This window comes from Petaurus breviceps, unplaced genomic scaffold (assembly GCF_028583685.1).
Source record: "Petaurus breviceps papuanus isolate PSGF00001 unplaced genomic scaffold, PetGlider_PUasm1.0 38, whole genome shotgun sequence".
NCBI classification, from domain to species: Eukaryota; Metazoa; Chordata; class Mammalia; order Diprotodontia; family Petauridae; genus Petaurus; species Petaurus breviceps.
Window position 1 is genome coordinate 10,441,511 of NW_027186304.1, and position 11,760 is coordinate 10,453,270.

The window sequence follows — 11,760 nt, forward strand, 5'->3', positions numbered from 1 at the left end:
GAACCTTACAGGTTATCTAGTCTGCCATTTATAATTTATAAGTAAATGGATATAGGTCCAGAGAAGTTTAGTGATTTAAATGAAACTCATGACTGGATAATGACTTTTCAATGGACATATCATTAACAAAAAGATGAATGAAATGGGAGATGTATCATTCTATATTAGAACATTTATTAATAAGAGAAAAATGGAAATAGAGTGAGAAAGCATGGTGATAAGAATTTGGATGAAAATCAAAAGAGAGTAAAACAAGTGATTTTGTCATTGATAACTTACACACTACCTAGATGGGAGGAAACTAGAGAAAAAAATTTCAAGATATAATAGGAAACTTCAGTTATGCTTATATCTTCTAGAACTACTTCTCTTCCTCCTCCTCCTCTTTCTTCAACTTGTTCTTGTTCTTCTTCCTGTTCTTTGTTGTTGTTGTTGTTGTTGTTGTTGTTGTTGTTGTTGTTGTTGTTGTTCTTCTTCTTCTTCTTCTTCTTCTTCTTCTTCTTCTTCTTCTTCTTCTTCTTCTTCTTCTCTTCTTCTCTCCCTCTTTCCTTTGTGTTAGTGGCAATTTTATCCATCCAAACCTAGAAGTACCACTGATGAGAAATTTGAATCTGGATCAGATTCTCACTAATAAGTAGAATGTGGTTGCTGGGGTGGATATCATGGGATCTTTAAGGAAAGTAATCATTCCATCTGAGAATTTGTGATAAAGAAGGATAGTTTATGTGCATACTAAATTTGGGGAAAGATGATTTCAAAGGCTTCACAGAAAAGAAGTGGAAGAAGGAGGAGGAGGAGGAGGAGGAGGATTGCCTAACATAGAAGCAAAAGATGAATATACGACCTGTGCACAGTCCTTTAAATATAATATATTTTCAGGAGCTGAAAAAATCAAAACACGTTGAGAGAAAACAATATGATTTTTTTAAAGCTAAATTGGATGTAAAAGGAGATTCAAAAAGTGGATACATACTTTGCTTAGGAGTAAACCGGATGTTGATAAATGATAAAAGGGAGAAAGCAGAGCATATAAGCTCTTACTGAGTTTGTTTTCTGTGCAAAGTTAAATGATCTTTATACTTTCAGTGGCAGAACAACACCGAATAACAGAAAATTGATATCAAATCTAAGTGAGGCAAAGTTAAGACAACACTTAGGTGTCTTTAATAAATATAAGGAAGTTAATTCAGATATATTAAACCCTTAAGTCCTGAAAGAAATAGCAAATATTGTCAATATTGTCAATGGTATTCATCAATGATATTTGAAAGGAAATAGGTAATGATAAAGGTACCATAAGACTGGAAAAGGGTGAATATTACCTCTACTTTTAAAATCAAATATTTCAAAATATTTGAAGGGAAGGGGAATACACACATATATGCATACATATGTGCAAACACACACATATATATGTATATATACATACATATAAATGTATATATACATATACATATATGTGTGTGTGTAAGTGAGCTTATCTTTATTACAGGAAAAATTGCAAAAATGGTTATTAAAGAGTTAGTGAACACCTAGAAATGAAAGTGGTAATTACAAAGCCACAATGTACTCTTCAATAAGTCATATCAGACTACTCTTATTTACTTTTTTGAATCATTATAAAGCCAGTAGATTAGAAAAATATTATGGATTAAGTTTGCCTCAAATAAAGCAGATTTTGATTAAGTATCTTATGTAATTATTGTGGAAAATATGAAGGGATATGAGGTAGACAACAATATAATCAATGGTATTACTAATTTTGTCATGGCTGGATTCAAAGTAGAATTTTAGTGATTCAACATTAACCAAGTTGGATGTGTCTGGTGTATCTGTGATTGCTTGTGCAATTTAACAATTTTTCAGTGACTTGAAGATAAACATATATGCTATGCTCATTTGACAGATAGCTCTTAGGCATAGCTAGCACAGGAGAATATGAAGGCAGGTCCAAAATGATCTTGGCAGGTTCATTCAGTTGCTTAAATACATTAAGTTGAAATCCAGTAAAGAAAAAGGTAAAATTTTATGCTTGGGGACACAAAATCAACAACAGAGGTTTAAGAAATGGAGGCACAGTTGGTCAGTAGTTGTTCTAAAAAATAAAACAGCACAAATGGAAAATGAAGCAAGAGTTTTTAATAAAATGCAAGTTCAATATGAGTCAGCAGTATCCAATAGACAAGAAGACTAAAGTTAATTTGGGTTGTGTTCAGAAAGTAATAACTTTGAAGAATAAGGATGTGATAGAGCAATTATAATCTACCCTCATAAAACTCTTTCTGGAGTATTGTGCTTAGTCCTGGGAATGATAGTTTGATAAGTGCAATGATATCCTGGAGACTATCTAAAGAGCTACCAGGATGTTATCTGGTCATTTGTTTAGTACAAAATATTACAAAAAGAAATATAATTTGAGGGGGGCAGAGTCAAGATGTCAGAGTAGAAACAGGACTTCTGCATGTCTCCAGCTTCCACCTCCTCTAATTCATGTAAAAAATGCATGTAGACAAACTTTGAAGTTAAAGAACCCACAAAATTAGAGAGAGAAGCTAACCTCCCACTGAAGACATCCCAGCAGGCCAGCAGGAAGGGGCCAGAGTAGCACTCTGGGAGCTGAGCCCAGCCCACACGAATCAGAGGTTTTGGCCTCAGGATCAGCCACTGGCTGGAGGGACTTCAGAACACCAGCAGCTGTGGCAGGTTCCAGAATTATCAGCCCATAGATGCAAAAAACAAAGTGAGAAGTCAATGTAGACTTTGCTGGAACAGGGAGTTCAGGAGTATGATCTGACTTTTGTCCCTGGGGCAAGAAGCAACTGAGTCTCGGTGGACATGCTGCTTCAGAGCTCCTGGCCTGCAGATTGTAGGGGGACAAAGGGACCAGTCTAAAGGGTAATTGCTCTAACCTACTTGGATCTGCATCACTGTCTAGGTTGGAGGTCCTGGGATGCATATCCAGTTTGCCAGAGCGTGTTGAGGCTTCAGAGAGGGAACCCAACTAATAGCACCAGCAGCTGCAAAACCCCAGCAATTGGGAAAAAGCTCCCCTTTCTGATAGCAGAGTTCTACTGTGGCAAAAAGCTCAAAAGTCAAGTAATTGAGTGGTAACATGAGTAAGCAAAGGAAACAATGAAAACTGAAAAAAAAACAACATTACACTACTATTTTGTGGACAAAAATGATCAAAGCATGGAACAGGAGGAAGACAACAAAGTGAGAACTCCTGAAGCAAAAGCTTCCAAGAAAAATATGTGCTGATTACAGGCCATAGAGGAGTTTTAAAATGATTTTGAAAACCAAATTAGAGAAGTGGAGGGAAAATTGAGAAGAGAAATGAGAACCATGCAAGAAAATTGTGAAATGACAGTCAACAACCTGACTGAAGAAAATAACGCTGTAAAAAATAGATTAACTAAAATGGCAAAAGAGGCTCAAAAAAGCAATGAGAAGAAGAATGACTTAAAAAGCCAAATTTGCCAGATGGAAAAAAAGAATCTCAAAAGATAACTAAAGAGAATCATTCCTTCAGAATTAGATTGGATCAAATGGAAGCTAGTGACTTTGTGAAAAATCAAGATACTATTAAACAGATCCAAACAAATAAAAAAAAATAGAAGGCAATGTGAAATATCTCATTGGAAAAACCAACTGACCTGGAAAATAGATCCAGGAGAGATAATTTAAAAATTATTGGACTACCTGAAAGTCATTATCAAAAAAAGAACCTGAACATCAATCTTCAATAAATTCTGAAGGAAAATTGCCTCTATGTTTTAGAACCAGAGGACAAAATAGAGGTTGAAAGAGTCTATCAATCACCTCCTGAAAAAGATCCCAAAAAGAAAACTCCTAGAAAAATTATAGCCAGGTTCCAGAATTCCCAGATCAAGGAGAAAATATTAAAAGCAGCCAGGAAGAAACAATTTCAATGCTCTGGAAAGACCATCAGGATAACACAGGTTCTGGCAGATTCCACCCTGAGGTATCAAAGGGATTGGGATATGATATTCTAGCAGTCAAATGAGCTGGGATTAAAACCAAGAATCACCTACCCCGCAAAACTGGGTATCTTGTATCAGGGGAAAATATGGTCATTCAGTGAAATAGAGGACTTTCAAGCATTCTTGATGAAAAAAAATATTTGAATAGAAAATTTGACATTCAGATACAAGAAGCAAGAGAAGCATGAGAAGGTAAACAGGGAAAAGAAATCATAAAAAACTTATTGGAATTGAAATACTTCCATCCCTACATGGAAAAATGATCATTGTAATTAATGAAACTTTTCTCAGTATGAGAATAGTTGAAGGGAATATAAATGTGTATGTATATATGTATATATGCATATATACACATGTCTTTATAGGAGGGAATATGGGCATATAAATGCATATGTGTGTGCATATATATATATATATATATATGTATAGGTATACGTAGGTGGCACAGGACCAATTGAATAGGAAAGGATAATACTTAAAAGGTGAAATTAAGAGGTGAGAGAGGAATATAATGACATGAGATGGGGAGAGACAGAATTGGGTAAATTATCTCATATAGAAGAGGCAAGCGAAAACTGTTACAGTAAGGGGATGAGAGGGGAAATGATGAAAGGGATGGCAGGCTTGGGGGGGGGAGGGAAACTGGAATCACCCAATTTTGAAAAGGAACAGGATCAAAGTAGAGAATAGAACAAGTTGGGGGTGGGATAGAATGCAGGGACATATAGTCAGTATTTCACAATATATCCTCTGTGGAAATGTTTTGCATGGCTACACATGAACAACTTACTTTGAATTTATTTTCTTCCCAGTAAGGGTGGGTGACAAGGTCAGAAGGGAAAGAATCTGGAATTCAAAATTTTAAAATCAAATATTATATATATATATATGCTATTATTACTATTACTTTATATGCAACTGGGAAATAATATATACAGGCACTGGGTCATAGAGATCCACCGTGCCCCACTGGAAAGTTGGAGGGGTCAAGGGGGAAGTTATGGGAGAGAGCAGAATAGGGGAGGTGATATTTAGTGGGATCGCTATTTTGGGATGGTGGTTAAGGAAAATCTTGTGGAAATGAATGATTTAAACTAAATAATAAAAAAAGAGAAAAAAATAAAGTGAGCCTCAATTAAAAAAAAGAAATATAATTTGCAGTTTTTTACATGCACACTGTTCCATCAAAGATATTCTCTATTTTTCTTGGCTACCATTTCTAAATGTATCTCCTGCACTCCAGGCATCATTTTCTTCTTACCTTCTCCCTCACTTCCTAGAACTTTGGATTCTGCCTCTAGGATTTGGGTTACAGGTGAATTTTCTTTTTATCTTTCTAGGAACCTGGTCTCTCATCACTTCCTGGTGAACATTTAAAGCAATACAACCCCTATGGCCTAGCTACTCCTCCCCTCACTAAACAGTGTCATGATACATATGTGCTTAATAAAAACTCTAAATTCTATCTCTCTATCTATTTATCATTCCACTCATTCATTTACCTACATACCTATTTTTTTCATAAGATCCTGACTCTATTACAGAAATATTTTATTATTTTCCTATACGTAGAGTGAAGTGGATATATTCTATGGGTAGGGGGAACAACCAAAATGTCAACCAGTAAAAGGCCAAGCACAGACAAGGTAGACATCTCAACAATAAAATATTGATTTTATTCCACTTTAAAAGTCTTAACTGCATTATTTATCTTTGACATTATACATATACATGCATACATATATTTATAAACACATATTATATATGTATGTGTGTGCATATATATATGTATTTGAAGTTGAACTAGTATCAGGTTGTATTTCTCTTATAATTACAAAAGAGAAAATCTTAATTTAAATAAGTCCTTAAATCTCAAAAAAAGGACGATTTATATTTGAGTTTGGCAGGCATTGCCTTTCATAACAGTAACTTATTAACAAAACAATCCAGCAAAAATCATATACCTGTCAATTAGGCTGCCATGTCTATATTTACAGGATAAAATTCCACACTTTTGCAGTTAATGTGATCATTTCCCAAGCATAGCTGATAATTTGAGTTTGCCCTCTCCTTTCCTTCAACATCATTAATGGTCCCCTAGGGAGAAACTAGGCAAAAACCATTACATGATTTCATGGTATTGCCTATAAAATCTGTGAAGGAGGAAAGTCCTCTCACCATTCTAATGATTTTTGTTTTTACTATAGAAATTTACATTGCTTTATCTCCTTAATCCCTTTATCCCTATGTGAAGTACCTTCTGTTTTCCCTATGAGTTCTTGTCATGATTCTTGATTTTTGCCTGCTCCACTTTTGTCTTTGCTGTTTAGTTTTGTTACGGTGTTCATAAAATGTTTAATATTAAAGGATAGGAAGTGTCATGCATGTCCTACTAGATCACTTACTGAGGCTCATTTTACTTGAAACATCTTGATATTAAAGCTTAAAGAATTTTTCCTCCTCTCTGGCTATAAAATTTAGAAGAATGGAGTAAGTCTGAATTCATCTTTTGAATTCCTGCAGTATGAAGTATCCAATCTATTCCTGAGTTTTGGTTAAACCTGATTACAATGATACACTCATTTCTTAAGCAGAAAGCTATAAAAGTTAATGGTGTTATAAAATCTGGAGAATACTGATTCCATAGAGTCATTTCTATAGTGACTGGTGATGAAAAAAAATGAAGGTAGGCATGGACTTCCTCAAAAGATCTGTAATGTCATCAATGTTTGCATACCTTCCCCTAAAATACATTTCAATGCTCCCAGTATTTAAACCAGGGCCTTTACCTTAGGGATCAGATAGATAAATAACTAGTGCTTTTATTGTTAATAATAAATATTTTATTTTATGTACTTAAAAGCATAACAAGTTCAAAGGCTTTGCTAGACTGCCAAGGGGATCTATGCCGCTAAAAATGTTTAAGAATCCATGGTCCAGTTAAAAGGGGTCAAACACTCCACTATAGTCATAAAGAGCTCACAATATTGTTGAAGTAAAATCTGAATCAATTCAAACACAAAGGGGACATATTTATTTAAAGAAATAACAATACAATAAAACATGGACAATATTAATATATGGTTTTCTAACTCAATATACAGCTCAGTGTATGGTTTAATGACTTCCACTTCAAATAAAGTTTGAAATAATTGATCTAGATTATTTTAAGAGCTGTGGCCAAAACAATCATTTCCTGATAGCCATAATTTTAGTAATAGCTCTCCATGCAATTAACTGAATTCTTCCTCATACAACAGTCTCCTGTCGGGTGCATATTCCAAGGTGTTATTTTGTTTTGTTTTTGAGGGAGAGATTTTTTTTTTCCCAAGTAGAGTTGTTCTGTCACAATTTTCTCTTTGCTAGCATTTCTTTTCAGGACCTAGTGTCACCTTCGCACCACAATGAGTTATCAACAATGTAAAACTTTATTGAATGTAGAAAGTCACTTTTTAAATTAATGTTATACTTCAAGTATGAAAAAATAAGTTTTTGAGAAAATAATTAGTAATTATCTCAAATAATCAAATATTCAGAGTAATATTTTCTTTCTAAAGATCTTTTATGAGTTCTCCTAGGAATTCTAGGCAGGTATAATAAATCACAACATCAATCAGAGAGATTATAAATGTTATAAGAAACTAAAAACACTTTTCTTATTAACAGTGACTACTCTGGCACCCACTTCCTGAAGGCCAAGTGTGGTACATTTCACCCTGCCCCAGAGTTCTCTAGCAAACTCCAGTAATTTGGAGGATGTAAATTCCCTTTCATTAGCTCAAGCATTCACTAATTCTCTTCCTCCAATTCTAGGACTCCCTTCCACTCCAATTCCACTTAACCATCTTATAGTCTGTTTTCACAAAGTAATATTTGCTTCAAAGCTATAACAAGAACAAATATGAACAAATCTTATCTTCTACAATATGGTGTATAATATCCCACTTTATTCTCTATGAAAAGGAATACACTTTGATTCATTGCTTAAGTAATTTTCTCTAAAGCATAGTCCCATCAAGCTTCAATTACCAGGTCACCCTGATTTTTCTGCATGTTTGTTGGAATGGCAGCAACATCTAGTATGAGATTATGCCCTTAGGGTAACCAAAGGTTGAATTTCAGGGTCCAGGGAGCTCAAGGCTCAAACCAAGAATTGAAAAAGACAAATGAAACAGATAAAAATCAGAAACTTGACTGTTTGGGCCACAGATCCCAACAGGGAGAAGGAAGAAGGCAATACTTCCTCTTTCCAGCTTAGTTCATGGTTCCCATAAATAGTAATTTCACTTTTTAGTTACAGTTGGGAAGAGAGTGAGACTGTCCTGGTTTGGTAATTTTAAGACATTGCATGCTTTGACTATGCAGTCAGCAGAATAAAGGTTGATTCTACCCCAATGGTAAGGAAATGCATGATGTCTTTTCCCAGAAAAAAGGCCCAGCCATCTTCTACATGCATACCTTACATCTTGGGTGATCTGCATATTTTCATCAAGGTCTCATAATAATTCAAGGTGGGTAGTATAAATATTGTTATCAGGTGCCACCTTTTCCATGTAGCTGTGTTATTCACCTAGCCCTATCCTCAGTACCCTCAAAGATTTATTTTTGCATGTTATACTGATTTGTGTCTAATGAATCATGTACAGTAGGATAGAAATCCTTTGAGTCCAGGTATTAATATGATTTTGTCTTTATATCCCTAGTATATAACATAAAAGCTTTTATTGTGTAGTTATGAAATACATAGTTACAGCTTTTAGAATTATTATTCCCAATTTGTGAATGAAGAAATTATGCTTTGGGAGAGAGAAAAAATCCAGCAAATATTTTTGAGGATAGAGCTAGGAATCATAGTCATCTCTCTCTGTCTCTCTCTCTCTCTGTCTCTCTGTCTCTCTCTCTCTCTCATCTATCTATAAAATTTTTTTTGTTTCAAAGTAGTTTGTATAAATTCCTATCTTCAGTGCTCTTAGCAACACTCAGACATATATAATAGAGGAGCATACATATAATATATGTAATCAGATTGTGTGTGTGTGTGTGTGTGTGTGTGTGTGTGTGTGTGTGTGTGTGTAAAAAGAGAGACACTGAGAAAGAGATAGACACACACAGAGGCCAGCAGAGCCAGACAGACTCTATTTTAGAGGGTATGTTTGGGTTAAAAGCCTGAATAAATAAATTTTATATAACAGAGGACAAGTAGTTTTTTAAAGGTTCTCTGTGATATTTAGAAATCCAGTATATTATCTCAAGATTTCTCAGCTCTAAAATTTTCATTGTTGTAATTTATAAAAAAGCAGATTTTGATTCTTCGATAAATGAGTTGCTTTCCCTCCCATCATTGTTGCCTATAGTATTCGATTTTGCTTCTACATGACTCACCCAAAATGATTCAGTTAGTCTTTTGAAAATATATATATATATATATATATATTTGCAATCACATGCAAAAAGTTTTTAACAATCTTTCTGTATTTGTAGTTTTCTAACATTCATTTCCACAAGATTATGAGTTACAAATGTTCTCCCCATCTTTCCTCCACCCACACCCCAAGATAGTGAAACTACTGCTTTTTCTCAATATGATCTCCCTCCTATTCTTCTCTATCCACTCCCCTAAATTTCTGGTAGGGTAAGATAGATTTCTATGCCCCAATGCCTGTATATCTTATTTTCCAGTTGCATGTTTAAAACAATGTTTTTAACATTTTCTTTAAAGCTTTGATTTCCAGATTCTTTCCCTTCTTCCCTCCTCACCCACCCCCACTGGGAACACAAGCAATTCAATATAAGTTGTACATATGCACTTATGCAAAACATTTCCATAGTAGTTATATTGTGAAACACTAACTGTATTTCCCTCCATCCTATCCTGTCCCACACATATCTTATTTTCTCCTTTGACCCTGTCCCTTTTAAAAGTGTTTGCTTCTAACTACCAACTCCCCCAATCTGCCCTCCCTTCTATAATTCCCCCTCTTACCCCTTCCACACTTCTTTCCTGTACAGTAAGATACCCAATTGAGTGCATATGTTATTCCTTACTTAAGCCAAATTCAATGAGAGTAAGGTTGACGCATTCCCTTTCACCTTCCTGCTCTTCCCCTAGATTTAACAGTTTTCTCTTGCCTCTTTTATATGAGATAATTTACCCTATTCTATCTCTTCCTTTCTCCTCCCAATATATTCCTCTCTCACCTCTTAATTTTATTTTTTAGATATCATCCCTTCATATTCAACTCATCCTGTGCCTTCTGTCTATGTATACATGTACACATATATACACACTCTCACATGTAATTTTATATACACATAAATCATCTTATACATACATGCATTTGTACATATACATGTATATATTTCCTTCAAGTATCCTCATATTAATACTCTACAAAGTAGAGTGATTACCCTCTGAATGGTTGCTTGGTGTCCCGACAATCTGCATGCCGGTAGCTCTGGAGGCAGCCATGGGGCAGAAGCTGAAGATGCCACACTGCCACCCCCTGAATTGCCCCAGGGTCAGGGGCTGGATCATGCTCTTCTCTCACCTAGTTCCAACAGAGTTTCCCACTTAACCTTTTTATTTTTTTCTGTGGTTTTTATGGGTTGAGAAGTCTGAAAACCACCACAGCTGCTGGTGATTCAGTCTCCTGAAGCCTGCTCTGGCTGGTCTGGGCCATAATGTCTGGGCCATTGTGGATCATGTGGAACTGTTCCCAACCTGGAATGATAGACCCATCATGTTGTCGTGCCAGGCTACCCTCAGTGGGAGATTTGTTTCTCTCTGTCACTTTGTTGGCTCTGTAGCTCTAAAAATTTTTTTAGAGTCATTTTGTTTCAGGTATTGAAGATGGTTCCTACTTTTACAATGCCATTTTGGCTCCACCCCTCTTAATATTATTTTTTTAACTTTAAGTTCCAAATTCTCTCCCCTCTTGCCTCTGCTCCTTCATTGATAAGGCAAGCAATTGGATATAGTTTATACATATGAAGTCATGCAAAACAAATTTCCATATTAGTCATAATGTGAAAGAAAACACAGACATTAAAATATTTTTTAATGCTGTAACATAAAGGTAAAATAATCACTTCAAAAAAGTCATTAGAAAGTTCTGCTGTCATAAATTGAATGCTGCTTTCCAGAATGTCTAATTTATAACTACAGAATGTCAAATATGAAAATATTCTAGTTAGTGTTATAATAAAGTTTAGATTTGCAGGCAATTTTAACAAAAATCTAATTGTATCTTCAAGTTTATAAGAATTACTATTGACTTTTTAATTGATTTTTTTCATGATATATTTCATGATGTACAGCAATAAAAAATGTTTCTTATATTGCAAGTGCCTTAAATAAATTCCAACTGATGCTTTACTGCTTTAGCCAAGTAATAGGAGTTTACAGTTATAATGTCATGGATCTTTGACTAAGGAAACCCTGAAGTATGTATATGCCATTCAAAAATATATATATAAATAGAAATGTTTTATTAAACATAGAGCTTGAAATGACTCTAGAGATCATCCAATCTACCTTTTCTTCTCCCAGATAATTTTGTAAATGAGGAAGCCTCAGCCTAGCAAAGTAAAATGATTTGCCCAAAATCACATATCTTCTTATTGGCATTAATAGGACTTGAATCAGGCTTACTGATTATGCATCAGTGACACTTCTATGTAACATTAATTATTTTCAACTTTCCCAAGAGAAAGGACATAGTAATAGCATCTGACATAGTGATGGAAGCTGAAGGAA